Genomic DNA, 15,396 nt, shown 5'->3' on the forward strand with positions numbered 1-15,396 from the left:
TCGGGGAGGGAAAATGGCTAATTGGGCCCAATTTGGACATTTTCACTTAGGGGTGTACTGACTTTTGTTGCCAGCAGTTTAGACATTAATGGCTGTGTGTTGAGTTATTTTGAGGGGACAGCAAATTTACACTGTTATACAAGCTGTACACTCACTACTTTACATTGTAGCAAATTGTCATTTCTTCAGTGTTGTCACATGAAAAGATAGAAGAAAAGATTTACAAACATGTGACTGAGGGGTGTACTTACTTTTGTGAGATACTATATAAATGCCTCAGAGACAGCCACCATTCTTGGCTGGAGTTTTTCAGTACCTGGATGTGCCTTTCCACAGTACTTTTTATGGTAAACTTTCGACTTTAGGGGGGGTTTGGGCTACAATGGACGTTTTTGTTGTGCATGGCAATTCCTTGGCTACCTTTTCCTTTATTTATTTATATATATATATATATATATATATATATATATATATATATATATATACTTTTGATCTATACCACAGTTGAGTAATTTTTACTGTATCTAATTTTAGATATTACCACTTCTATTGCTGGTGCTGTTAGCTTTATGTTGGTGGTCCTTGTGGCTACATGTTGGCTCATAGTGGGTGCCCACCTGCCCATCCAGTGAGGAGGTAACCCTCCAGGCCCATTCATCAGGGATCCTTTGATCAATCCATTTGATTGTTTTTTTATATATTTGTCAGGAACCATGAATCAGACTGAGACAGAAAATGCACTAAAAATCACACCTTTTAATGTAATGGTAAAATGGTACAGATCAGAAAACATGGTCAAAACATAAGCCAGGGATCGGAAGCCAAAGTGGGTAGTCAGACAAGCCAGTAATCAGAAAACCAGAAATCAGCAAAGTCGGAGGCAGAAGAACAGTATTAGGAACCACAAGGGACGTCAACCAGGCAAAGTCTATCGCAGGAACACAGCAGAGAAACACAAGATATGTCGACCAGGCAAAGGCATGAAAGGAATGAACAAGGCAGTTTAAATAGCCAGAAGGGGCTGGTTGTAAGCGGGACTGACAAGCAGATAATGATAACCAGGTGAGCCACTGAGGAATCAATGATTGCTGGCAATTATCCGACAGCTAAGCAGCCTGAGCACAGAAAAGAGACCTGCTAAGCTCCCAGCTCTGATGGTACCCCCTCCTCAACGACCCCCCCCCCTCGGAGGGGCACCAGGTTTGAGGGGAAAACATCTACGGAAAGCACGGCGGAGGACAGGAGCATGTACGCCCGAGGATGAGACCCAAGAGCGTTCCTCCACACCACACCGTTTCCAATGAACAAGGTACTGTATGCGCCCACAGAGCCTATGAGAGTCAATGATCAATTGTATCTCATACTCCTCATGGTTCTCAACCTGAACCAGGCGAGGACATGGTACCGAGGTGGTGAAACGGTTGCACACCAAAGGTTTTAATAAGGGAACATGTAATACATTCAAAATATGCATGTTAGAAGGAAGGTCTAATGCGTAAGCCACTGGGTTGATCCTACAGAGAATATGGAAAGGCCCAATATACCACGGTGCCAGTTTCAGTGAGGGAACACGGAATCGGAGGTTACGAGATGACAGCTGGACCCTGTCCCCAACCTGGTAGGAAGGCGCAGATAAGCATCGGCAGTCAACATGGAGTCTGTGCCTATCACTGGCACATCGCAAGGACTCTTGGACCTGCATCCAAGTGGAATGGAGATTATGGAGATGCTCCTCTAATGCAGGAATTCTTTGAGGAAAAAATGTGTTAGGCAACATGGATGGTTGGAAACCATAATGCGCCATAAATGGAGACAATCGGGAAGTGCCATTGACGGCACTATTGTGAGCAAACTCTGCCCAGGGTAGGAGGTCTGACCAGTTGTTATGGTGGTCAGAAATATAGCAACGTAGGAACTGCTCCAAGGCTTGGTTGTCTCGTTCTGTGGCCCAATTTGACAGTGGGTGATACACCAAGGAGAAGGAAAGCTGAATTCCCTACTGTGCACAAAAGGCTCGCCAAAACCTGGACACAAACTGGCTACCCCTGTCCGAGATGATAACCTTGGGTAGCCCATGTATTCAAAAGATCTCCCGAGCAAAAACGGATGCCAGTTCTTTGGATGGCAACTTCTTAAGTGGAATACAATGAAACATCTTCGAGAACCAGTCAACCACCATAAGGATAACTGTGTTGCCCTGGGAGTCGGGTAACTCCACAATAAAATCCATAGACAAGTGGGTCCAAGGCCTCTCTCCATTGGGTATGGATTGTAGGAGGCCCACTGGAAGGTGTCGTGGTTTCTTACTCTGAGCACACAAGGAACAATCGGCTACGAAGGCGGTTACATCAGGCCACCAGAATTGTTGAGAAATAGACCAGATGAGCTGATTCTTCCCTGGGTGACCAGCTGCCTTGGGAGAATGGTAAGTCTGGAGCAAAGCAGTGTGGAGATTCTCAGGGACAAGGTAGCGGTCACATAGTTTTTCAGGAGGAGAATGGCTCTGAGCAAGAATTCTGTCACCCAAAGGTGACGTGAGACTGGTGTGATTAGAGGTTAGAATGCAATCTGGAGGTATCACAGAAGTAAGGAACCGACTCCATCTTGGAAGAGGAGGAAAACTGTAGTGACAATGCATCAGCCCTTACATTCTTAGTACTGGGTAAGAATGAGACTATGTAATTGAAGGGTGGTATACGGACAGACTAGGGTGGTATACGGACAGGACAGGGTGGTATACGGACAGACTAGGGTGGTATATGGACAGGACAGGGTGGTATACCGGCAGGCCAGGGTGTTATATGGAAAGGACAGGGTGGCATATGGAAAGGTCAGGGTAGTATATGGACAGGACAGGGTGGTATATGGGCAAGCCAGGGTGGTATACGTACAGGCCAGGGTGGTATACGGACAGGCCAGGGTGGTATACGGACAGGCCAGGGTGGTATACGGACAGGCCAGGGTGGTATACGGACAGGCCAGGGTGGTATATGGACAGGCCAGGGTGGTATATGTACAGGCCAGGGTGGTATACGTACAGGACAGGGTGGTATACAGAAAGGCCACGGTGGTATCTGGACAGGACAGGGTGGTATACTACGGCTAGAACAAAAGGGAAGGGGAAGTTGGAGCAAGTAACACCTGTGAGTGGTCAAATAATTAAATGACCAATTTGTAATGTTTGAGTATATGAACTGTTGCTGTAACCATAATCTGCATATAGAAAAAAGGGAAACACCTGGTTCTAGTGGCCGGGTAAGGGGTTACTATGGCAACAATTTAGTTGTGTGTGTATCAAGTAATTGCTGACTGTATTTCCAAAAGACAGGGTGGTATACGGACAGGCCAGGGTGGTATACGTACAGGCCAGGGTGGTATACGTACAGGCCAGGGTGGTATACGGACAGGACAGGGTGGTATACGGACAGGACAGGGTGGTATACGGAAAGGCCAGGGTGATATCTGGACAGGACAGGGTGGTATACGGGCAAGCCAGGGTGGTATATGGACAGGCCAGGGTGGTATACGGACAGGCTTCATCTTCTTCTCTTCATCTTCTTGTCTTCATCTTCTTTTCGGGTCGCTCCACATCCATGATGGCATGGAGGGAGGCTCCCGCTGTGTGACGCTTCTCTTCTGACTGTTCTTAAATAGCAGAGGGCCACCCGGTGACCCCGCCCCCTCTGACGTCACAGGGAATGCCACAGGGAAGTCCCCGTCAAGTCCCTGTGCGTCAGAGGGGGGCGGGGTCACCCCCCCCCCCCTTTATTTAAGAACCGTCAGAAGAGAAGAAGCCTCACACAGCTGGAGCCTCCCTCCATACCATCATGGATGCGGAGTGGCCCGAAAAGAAGATGAAGAGAAAAAGATGAAGAGAAAAAGATGAAGAGAGAAGCGTCACACAGCGGGAGCCTCCCATCCAATCATGGATGCGGAGCGGCCCGAAAAGAAGATGAAGAGAAGAAGATGAAGAGAAGAAGATGCCGGGGAGGGAGATGCCGGACGAGAACATCGGAGAAAGAAGCAGAGGATCGGAGGAAGAAGAAGATGGAGGGAGAAACCGAAGGAAAATAGAAGAAAGAAGATAGAATATGGAAAAAAGAAGACTTTAAATAAAGGAATTGTCAAAAACTGTCTCTTGTCATTTTTGACAGTTTTTTTGTGAAATGGTAGGGGTTCTTTTGTACCCCCTTACCATTTCACACAGGGGGGGCGGGATCTGGGGGTCCCCTTGTTAAAGGGGGCTTCCAGATTCCGATAAGCCCCCCCGCCCGCAGACCCCCACAACCACCGGCCAAGGGTTGTGGGGATGAGGTCCTTGCCCTCATCAACATGGGGACAAGGTGTTTTGGGGGGCTACCCCAAAGCACCCTCCCAATGTTGAGGGCATGTGGCCTGGTACGGTTCAGGAGGGGGGGGCGCTCTCTCGTCCCCCCCTCTTTTCCTGCGGCCTGCCAGGTTGCGTTCTCGGATAAGGGTCTGGTATGGATTTTTGGGGGGACCCCACGCCAATTTTCTTTTTAATTTTGGCGCGGGGTTCCCCTTAATATCCATACCAGACCTGAAGGGCCTGGTATGGAATTTAGGAGGACCCCCACGCCAGTTTTTTTTTTTATTTTGTTTCGGGGGTTCCCCTGCGGGGAATTCCAATGCCGTGTTTATCAATGAACTTTTATGTGTATTGTCGGACTGGCAATTCATTAATAGCCGCGGGTAGTTTTAAATGACTTTTTTCCTTTGAAATGTCATTTTGCTGTCAAACTGTTCTAAACACGGGAAACATGCGCCCCTTTACAGACATACTATAGACACCCCCCAGGTACAAAATTTAAAGGAATATTACACTTTTATTGTTTCACTTTAAGTATAATCACTGCTCCCAAAAAAACGTCTGTTTTTAAAACTTTTTTTTGCATTGATACATGTCCCCTGGGGCAGGACCCGGGTCCCCAAACACTTTTTAGGACAATACCATGCAAATTAGCCTTTAAAATGAGCACTTTTGATTTTGAACGTTCGAATCCCATAGACGTCAATGGGGTTCTAACGTTCGTGCGAAGTTTTGGTCTGTTCGCAAGTTCTGGTGCGACTCGAACCGGGGGGTGTTCGGCTCATCCCTAATCTTCACTGACCGACTCGGAACCAGGAGGCATGTGAGGTGAGGGAGGAAGGGGTGGGACTGAAAAGCTTGGAGCCAAATGTACAGGAGGCTTCCGCAAGCGCTCCTTATAGGAAGGTCTCTCTCAGAGTCTATAGTGAATGAGGATGGCAAATGTGATCAATTTCTCCAGCTCAGTGGGTATATCTCAGGCTGCTATCTCATCTTTAATGGTATCTGAGAGACCATGAGAAAAAGCAGCCATGAGGGCCTCATTGCTCCAAGGGCCGTATTGCTCCAGAATACGGAACTCAATGGTGTAATCGGCAACAGTTCTCGTACTCTGTTCGATGAAGATGAAGCTCTTGGCATCAGAAGTGAAGCGAATGGGAACGTGCCTTTAACGGAAGGCACAAACTCAGGGTAACTCAGGACAATTGGTTTTTGCTTCTCCCATAGAGGGTTTGGCCAGGCCAAGGCTTTTTTAGAAAGCAAAAAAATAATGAAGCCTACTTTGCTTCTGTCTGTGGGAAACGCCTGGGGCAGCATCTCAAAGTATATCCCCGCCCTGGTTGGGAAACCCTCTACATTGAACTGGATCGCCCCCCAAATCCCTGGGGAAGCAGAGCGGAACCAGACATACCTCTTATAGAGGTAATACTCGAGGCGGGTGCCTGCACAGAGACTGGAGCAGCACCAGGGATGGCCAGGTGAGCCGTGCGATTCAAAACATAAGCCAGGGATCGGAAGCCAAAGCGGCTAATCAGACAGGCCCCCAGATCCTGGCCATCGTAACCCTACCCATTCACCAAAAAAGAGTCAAAAGTTAAAACCACAGGAAACTGTTTTTGAGTCCTTTATTAAAAAAAGAAAAAATAGTCTCCCTCGATGTAAATCCATCATCAATTACGACATCCGCCGACCCTAAAAATAGAAAAATTGCAAAAAATGCTTTGCCTCCTGAGAGGCTACCCGCCTTATGCTGTCTCTTCGCTTTCACAGCTTGTATACAGGCAAGGGGTGGGGCCACATGGTTACTTCACTTGGTGGAACCGCCCCCTTCTGACATCACATGCAATGCAGAGTTCAGGGATCAGTGGTATGTAGTACAAAGTTCAGGGGTCAGTGGTATGTAGTACAAAGTTCAGGGGTCAGTGGTATATAATTCAGAGGTATGTAATGCAGAGGTCAGTGGTATGTAATGCAGGGTTCAGAGGTCAGTGGTATGTAAAGCAGGGTTCAGAGGTCAGTGGTATGTAATGCAGAGTTCAGAGGTCAGTGGTATGTAATGCAGGGTTCAGAGGTCAGTGGTATGTAATGCAGAGTTCAGAGGTCAATAATATGTAATGCAGAGTTCAGAGGTCAGTGGTATGTAATGCAGAGTTCAGAGGTCAGTAGTATGTAATGCAGGGTTCAGAGGTCATTGGTATATAATGCAGAGTTCAGAGGTCAGTGGTATGTAATGCAGAGTTCAGGGGGTCAGTGGTATGTAATGCAGGGTTCAGAGGTCAGTGGTATATAATGCAGAATTCAGAGGTCAGTGGTATGTAATGCAGGCTTCAGAGGTCAGTGGTATGTAATGCAGAGTTCAGAGGTCAAAAGTATGTAATGCAGAGTTCAGAGGTCAGAGGTATGTAATGCAGAGTTCAGGGAGTCAGTAGTATGTAATGCAGAGTTCAGGGGGTCAGTGGTATATAATGCAGAGTTCAGTGGTATGTAATGCAGAGTTCAGGGGGTCAGTGGTATGTAATGCAGAGTTCAGAGGTCAGTGGTATGTAATGCAGAGTTCAGGGGGTCAGTGGTATGTAATGCAGAGTTCAGGGGGTCAGTAGTATGTAATGCAGAGTTCAGAGGTCAGTGGTATATAATACAGAGTTCAGGGGGTCAGTAGTATGTAATGCAGAGTTCAGGGGGTCAGTAGTATGCAATGCAGAGTTCAGAGGTCAGTGGTATGTAATGCAGAGTTTAGAGGTCAGTGGTATGTAATGCAGAGTTCAGAGGTCAGTGGTATGTAATGCAGGGTTCAGAGATCAGTGGTATGTAATGCAGAGGTATGTAATGCAGAGGTCAGTGGTATGTTAGGCAGTATTCAGAAGTCAGTAGTATGTAATGCAGAGTTCAGAGGTCAGTGGTATATAATGCAGAGTTCAGAGGTCAGTGGTATGTAATGCAGAGTTCAGGGGTCAGTAGTATGTAATGCAGGGTTCAGAGGTCAGTGGTACATAATGCAGGGTTCAGTGGTCAGTAGTATATACTGCAAAGTTCAGAGGTCAGTGGTATGTTAGGCAGGATTCAGAGGTCAGAGGTATGTAATGCAGGGTTCAGAAGTCAGTGGTATGTAATGCAGACTTCAGAGGTCAGTAGTATGTAATGCAGAGTTCAGGGGGTCAGTAGTATGTAATGCAAAGTTCAGAGGTCAGTGGTATGTAATGCAGAGTTCAGAGGTCAGTAGTATGTAAAGCAGAGTTCAGGGGGTCAGTATTATTATTATTCAGGATTTATATAGCGCCAACAGTTTACGCAGCACTTTAGTAGTATGAAATGCAGAGTTCAGAGGTCAGTGGTATGTAATGCAAAGTTCAGAGGTCAGTGGTATGTTAGGCAGGATTCAGGGGTCAGTGGTATGTAATGCAGGGTTCAGATTTCAGTGGTATGTAATGTATAGTTCAGAGGTCAGTGGTATGTAATGCAGAGTTCAGTGGTCAGTAATATATAATGCAAATTTCAGAGGTCAGTGGTGTGTTAGGCAGGATTCAGAGGTCAGTGGTATGTAATGCAAAGTTCAGAGGTCAGTGGTATGTTAGGCAGAGTTCAGGGGGTCAGTAGTATGCAATGCAGAGTTCAGAGGTCAGTGGTATGTAATGCAGAGTTTAGAGGTCAGTGGTATGTAATGCAGAGTTCAGAGGTCAGTGGTATGTAATGCAGGGTTCAGAGATCAGTGGTATGTAATGCAGAGGTATGTAATGCAGAGGTCAGTGGTATGTTAGGCAGGATTCAGAAGTCAGTAGTATGTAATGCAGAGTTCAGAGGTCAGTGGTATATAATGCAGAGTTCAGAGGTCAGTGGTATGTAATGCAGAGTTCAGGGGTCAGTAGTATGTAATGCAGGGTTCAGAGGTCAGTGGTACATAATGCAGGGTTCAGTGGTCAGTAGTATATACTGCAAAGTTCAGAGGTCAGTGGTATGTTAGGCAGGATTCAGAGGTCAGAGGTATGTAATGCAGGGTTCAGAAGTCAGTGGTATGTAATGCAGACTTCAGAGGTCAGTAGTATGTAATGCAGAGTTCAGGGGGTCAGTAGTATGTAATGCAAAGTTCAGAGGTCAGTGGTAAGTAATGCAGAGTTCAGAGGTCAGTAGTATGTAAAGCAGAGTTCAGGGGGTCAGTATTATTATTATTCAGGATTTATATAGCGCCAACAGTTTATGCAGCACTTTAGTAGTATGAAATGCAGAGTTCAGAGGTCAGTGGTATGTAATGCAAAGTTCAGAGGTCAGTGGTATGTTAGGCAGGATTCAGGGGTCAGTGGTATGTAATGCAGGGTTCAGATTTCAGTGGTATGTAATGTATAGTTCAGAGGTCAGTGGTATGTAATGCAGAGTTCAGTGGTCAGTAATATATAATGCAAATTTCAGAGGTCAGTGGTGTGTTAGGCAGGATTCAGAGGTCAGTGGTATATAATGCAAAGTTCAGAGGTCAGTGGTATGTTAGGCAGGATTCAGGGGTCAGTGGTATGTAATGCAGGGTTCAGAGGTCAGTGGTATGTAATGCAGTGTTCAGAGGTCAGTGGTATGTAATGCAGAGTTCAGTGGTCATTAATATATAATGCAAAGTTCAGAGGTCAGTGGTATGTTAGGCAGGATTCAGGGGTCAGTGGTATGTAAAGCAGAGTTCAGGGGTCAGTGGTATGTTAGGCAGGATTCAGGGGTCAGTGGTATGTAATGCAGGGTTCAGAGGTCAGTGGTATGTAATGCAGAGTTCAGAGGTCAGTGGTATGTAATGCAGAGTTCAGTGGTCATTAATATATAATGCAAAGTTCAGAGGTCAGTGGTATGTTAGGCAGGATTCAGGGGTCAGTGGTATGTAATGCAGAGTTCAGGGGTCAGTGGTATATAATTCAGAGGTATGTAATGCAGACATCAGTGGTATGTTAGGCAGGATTCAGAAGTCAGTAGTATGTAATGCAGAGTTCAGGGGTCAGTAGTATGTAATGCAGGGTTCAGAGGTCAGTGGTATGTAATGCAGGGTTCAGTGGTCAGTAGTATATAATGCAAAGTTCAGAGGTCAGTGGTATGTTAGGCAGGATTCAGAGGTCAGAGGTATGTAAGGCAGGGTTCAGAGGTCATTGGTATGTAATGCAGAGTTCAGGGGGTCAATAGTATGTAATGCAGAGGTCTAAGGTATGTTAGGCAGGATTCAGAGGTCAGTGGTATGTTAGGCAGGATTCAGAGGTATGTAATGCAGGGTTCAGAGGTCATTGGTATGTAATGCAGAGTTCAGGGGGTCAATAGTATGTAATGCAGAGGTCTCTGGTATGTTAGGCAGGATTCAGAGGTCAGTTGTATGTTAGGCAGGATTCAGAGGTCAGTGGTATGCAATACAGAGTTCAGTGGTCAGTGGTAGGTAATGCAGAGTTCAGTGGTCAGTGGTAGGTAATGTAGAGTTCAGAGGTCAGTGGTATGTAATGCAGAGTTCAAAGGTCAGTGGTATGTAATGCAGAGTTCAAAGGTCAGTGGTATGTAATGCAGAGTTTAGAGGTCATTGGTATGTAATGCGGAGTTCAGGGGGTCAGTAGTATGTAATACAGAGGTCTCTGGTATGTTAGGCAGGATTCAGAGGTCAGTGGTATGCAATACAGAGTTCAGTGGTCAGTGGTAGGTAATGCAGAGTTCAGAGGTCAGTAGTATGTAATGCAGAGTTCAGAGGTCAGTGGTATGTAATGCAGAGTTCAGAGGTAAGTGGTATGCAACTTAGAGTTCAGAGGTCAGTAGTAGGTAATGCAGAGTTCAGAGGTCAGTAGTAGGTAATGCAGAGTTCAGAGGTCAGTAGTACATAACACATGTAGCTCTTATCCCCAAATGAGCCACTGTTTCCTGTGCCCACAACTCTGTAAGTAACACCATACAGTCTGACACACCCGGGCTGAAGATGGAATATTTATTGCACATTTATACAGTACCCCAGCAGTTTAAAGGAAAAGAAACAGTAGTAATTGCTCAACAAATAGGTAAAACAAGGATTTTTTTTAGCAGCTGAGATGTATGGTTGGTGATAGAATAGAGAGTTGTCCCTAAACCTTATACTAAAGGTAATCCTTCCTAAAAACAGTATTAACACAAAAATAGTTCAGCAGTCTATAGTATACCCCTTACCCTGCTGGCCGGCACATTGGGGCCCAAATCCAGCAATGAAGCAGTCTGAATAAAGTTCCTCCAAACCCTGGTAAAGGAATTTGCACTGTGACCCGCATGGGCAATGCTGTTCCTTTTTATGGGGTGTGGTGAGGCTGCCCAGTGGCCTCTCATTGACTCCCATCAGTGGCTCAATAAATTCAGCATCTGCAGCGTTCTTTCCAACAACTGGGCAGTGGACTCAGTCAGTGATAGTGATGATCTCAGGTACCAAGCAGTGTCCGCTGGGGTGTTGGGGTGGTAAGCATCTCACCAAAAATCAGACACAAACTCTCTCCCCCTTAATGTCCTCCTTGCATCCCCCTGAGCCAGGGAACAAGGCTCTTCCTTTTTTCAGGCTGGTGGTGGGGGAGTAATAGTGTGGGGGATAGGATATTACCGGTTCAGACTGGTGGTGGGGGTGTAACCTAATAAAGGGGGTCCAACCCGCTTCTAGCAAGGGGGACCTAATAAAGGGGGTCCAACCTGCCACTAGCAAGGGGGACCTAATAAAGGGGGTCCAACCCACTACTAGCAAGAAGGACCTAATAAAGTGGCCGGGGAGTGTATATTCCCTGTGTAGATAAACATGGAATACACACTTTGTTCTCTCTTATCACTCAGGATTATTCCATAAGGAAGTTAAAAAATATGCAAAGTGCAGTAAACGATCAACCAATCACAGTGCAGTAAATCTGGATATTATTGCTTGGGGGAATATTGCGGGGGTTCTTCAAGCTCTACTTCACCTGAATGCCTCATCTGAACATTTCTTCTCTGTCCCTCCACAGGTATGTGTCCGTGTGTCTCCGGTATGTGTCTGTGGTATGTGTCCGTGTGTCTCCGGTATGTGTCTGTGGTATGTGTCCGTGTGTCTCCGGTATGTGTCTGTGGTATGTGTCCGTGTGTCTGTGGTATGTGTCCGTGTGTCTCCGGTATGTGTCCGTGTGTCTCCGGTATGTGTCTGTGGTATGTGTCCGTGTGTCTGTGGTATGTGTCCGTGTGTCTCCGGTATGTGTCCCTATGTCTCCGGTATGTGTCTGTGGTATGTGTCCGTGTGTCTCCGGTATGTGTCCGTGGTATGTGTCCGTGTGTCTCCGGTATGTGTCCGTGTGTCTACGGTATGTGTCCGTGTGTCTCCGGTATGTGTCTGTGGTATGTGTCCGTGTGTCTCCGGTATGAGTCTGTGGTATGTGTCCGTGTGTCTGTGGTATGTGTCCGTGTGTCTCCGGTATGTGTCCGTGTGTCTCCGGTATGTGTCTGTGGTATGTGTCCGTGTGTCTGTGGTATGTGTCCGTGTGTCTCCGGTATGTGTCCGTGTGTCTACGGTATGTGTCCTTGTGTCTCCGGTATGTGTCCGTGTGTCTCCGGTATGTGTCGTGTGTCTCCGGTATGTGCCCGTGTGTCTCCGGTCTCCGGTATGTGTCCGTGTGTCTCCGGTATGTGTCCGTGTGTCTCTGGTCTCCGGTATGTGTCCGTGTGTCTCCGGTATGTGTCCGTGTGTCTCCGGTATGTGTCCGTGTGTCTCAGGTATGTGTCCATGTGTCTCCGGTATGTGTCCATGTGTCTCCGGTATGTGTCCGTGTGTCTCCGGTCTCCGGTATGTGTCCGTGTGTCTCCGGTATGTGTCCGTGTGTCTCCGGTATGTGCCCGTGTGTCTCCGGTATGTGCCCGTGTGTCTCCGGTCTCCGGTATGTGTCCGTGTGTCTCCGGTATGTGTCCGTGTGTCTCCGGTATGTGCCCGTGTGTTTCCGGTATGTGTCCATGTGTCTCCGGTATGTGCCCGTGTGTCTCCGGTCTCCGGTATGTGTCCGTGTGTCTCCGGTATGTGCCCGTGTGTCTCCGGTATGTGTCCGTGTGTCTCCGGTAAGTGTCCGTGTGTCTCCGGTATGTGCCCGTGTGTCTCCGGTCTCCGGTATGTGTCCGTGTGTCTCCGGTCTCCGGTATGTGTCCGTGTGTCTCCGGTATGTGTCCGTGTGTCTCCGGTATGTGTCCCTGTGTCTCCGGTATGTGTCCCTGTGTCTCCGGTATGTGCCCGTGTGTCTCCGGTATGTGTCCGTGTGTCTCCGGTATGTGTCCGTGTGTCTCTGGTATGTGTCCGTGTGTCTCCGGTCTCCAGTATGTGTCCGTGTGTCTCCGGTATGTGTCCGTGTGTCTCCGGTATGTGTCCGTGTGTCTCCGGTCTCCGGTATGTGTCCGTGTGTCTCCGGTATGTGTCCGTGTGTCTCCGGTCTCCGGTATGTGTCCGTGTGTCTCCGGTATGTGCCCGTGTGTCTCCGGTATGTGTCCGTGTGTCTCCGGTATGTGTCCGTGTGTCTCCGGTATGTGCCCGTGTGTCTCCGGTCTCCAGTATGTGTCTGTGTGTCTCCGGTATGTGTCCGTGTGTCTCCGGTATGTGTCCGTGTGTCTCCGGTCTCCGGTATGTGTCCGTGTGTCTCCGGTATGTGTCCGTGTGTCTCCGGTATGTGTCCCTGTGTCTCCGGTATGTGTCCGTGTGTCTCCGGTATGTGTCCGTGTGTCTCCGGTATGTGTCCGTGTGTTTCCGGTATGTGTCCGTGTGTCTCCGGTATGTGCCCGTGTGTCTCCGGTATGTGTCCGTGTGTCTCCGGTCTCCGGTATGTGTCCGTGTGTCTCCGGTATGTGTCCGTGTGTCTCCGGTATGTGTCCCTGTGTCTCCGGTATGTGTCCGTGTGTCTCCGGTCTCCGGTATGTGTCCGTGTGTCTCCGGTATGTGTCCGTGTGTCTCCGGTATGTGTCCCTGTGTCTCCGGTATGTGTCCGTGTGTTTCCGGTATGTGTCCGTGTGTCTCCGGTATGTGCCCATGTGTCTCCGGTATGTGTCCGTGTGTCTCCGGTATGTGTCCGTGTGTCTCCGGTATGTGTCCGTGTGTCTCCGGTATGTGCCCGTGTGTCTCCGGTATGTGTCCCTGTGTCTCCGGTATGTGTCCGTGTGTCTCCGGTATGTGTCCGTGTGTCTCCGGTATGTGTCCCTGTGTCTCCGGTATGTGTCCGTGTGTCTATGGTATGTGTCCGTGTGTCTCCGGTATGTGTCCGTGTGTCTCCGGTATGTGCCCGTGTGTCTCTGGTATGTGTCCGTGTGTCTGTGGTATGTGTCCGTGTGTCTCCGGTATGTGTCCGTGTGTCTCCGGTATGTGCCCGTGTGTCTCCGGTATGTGTCCCTGTGTCTCCGGTATGTGTCCGTGTGTCTGTGGTATGTGTCCGTGTGTCTCCGGTATGTGTCCGTGTGTCTCCGGTATGTGTCCGTGTGTCTGTGGTATGTGTCCGTGTGTCTCCGGTATGTGTCCGTGTGTCTCCGGTATGTGTCCGTGTGTCTCCGGTATGTGTCCGTGTGTCTCCGGTATGTGTCCGTGTGTCTGTGGTATGTGTCCGTGTGTCTCCGGTATGTGTCCGTGTGTCTCCGGTATGTGCCCGTGTGTCTCTGGTATGTGTCCGTGTGTTTCCGGTATGTGTCCGTGTGTCTCCGGTATGTGCCCATGTGTCTCCGGTATGTGTCCGTGTGTCTCCGGTATGTGTCCGTGTGTCTCCGGTATGTGCCCGTGTGTCTCCGGTATGTGTCCCTGTGTCTCCGGTATGTGTCCGTGTGTCTCCGGTATGTGTCCGTGTGTCTCCGGTATGTGTCCCTGTGTCTCCGGTATGTGTCCGTGTGTCTGTGGTATGTGTCCGTGTGTCTCCGGTATGTGTCCGTGTGTCTCCGGTATGTGCCCGTGTGTCTCTGGTATGTGTCCGTGTGTCTCCGGTATGTGTCCGTGTGTCTCCGGTATGTGTCCGTGTGTCTCCGGTATGTGCCCGTGTGTCTCTGGTATGTGTCCGTGTGTCTCCGGTATGTGTCCGTGTGTCTCTGGTATGTGTCCGTGTGTCTCCGGTATGTGTCCGTGTGTCTCCGGTATGTGTCCGTGTGTCTCCGGTATGTGCCCGTGTGTCTCTGGTATGTGTCCGTGTGTCTCCGGTATGTGTCCGTGTGTCTCCGGTATGTGTCCGTGTGTCTCCGGTATGTGCCCGTGTGTCTCTGGTATGTGTCCGTGTGTCTCCGGTATGTGTCCGTGTGTCTCTGGTATGTGTCCGTGTGTCTCCGGTATGTGTCCGTGTGTCTCTGGTATGTGTCCGTGTGTCTCCGGTATGTGTCCGTGTGTCTCCGGTATGTGTCCGTGTGTCTCAGGTATGTCGCTGAAACCTTGTCCTCATTATTGTCATTATGTAGTTCCTTAATGTCTTCTCTAAATTGTGGGCTGATCTTATCTTTACAACTCCGCCCTCTTGCAAGCCTGATTCTAGAGATGGGCCGAACCCCCCCCCCCCTCGTTCAGGAGTTCTGTTGCGAACCGAAATGTTCTGACCCGAACAGCGATCCCCATTGATGTCTATGGGAGCCGAACAGGATAAATCAAAAGTGCCCATCTTGAAGGCTTATATGCAAGTAACTGTCCCATAAAAGGGGTATGGGGGTCCGGGTACTACCCTTGGATACGTGTATCAATAAAAAGTTTTTTTGTTTTTTTATATATATGTATATATATTTTTTTTAGAAGCAGTGATTTTAAAGATGCTTAACCCTTTCACTGCCAAGTCCGTACACCGTACAGACCTACAAAATGTGGCCAGGTCAGTACGGCGTACAAACCTCCTTTCCCCCTCTCCTATAAGCTTATATCAGAATTGTTTAGCTGACTCTGCTGAATAATTCTATATCTCTGATCAGCGGATTACAACCCACTGATCAGAGTTATTAACCCCGAATGTGACCCCCCCTCCATCTCGCCACTTCCTTGTCCCCACCTTCTCCACCTCCCTTCCACCTAAAACTACTCCCCCCACTCTCCTCTCCTATCCCCTTCAACCCCCTTCCCCCCCCCCCAGAACTGACCCCCACACCCGATCCGACCCCCCCAAAAT

This window comes from Aquarana catesbeiana, linkage group LG01 (genome assembly GCF_042186555.1).
Source record: "Aquarana catesbeiana isolate 2022-GZ linkage group LG01, ASM4218655v1, whole genome shotgun sequence".
NCBI classification, from domain to species: domain Eukaryota; kingdom Metazoa; phylum Chordata; class Amphibia; order Anura; family Ranidae; genus Aquarana; species Aquarana catesbeiana.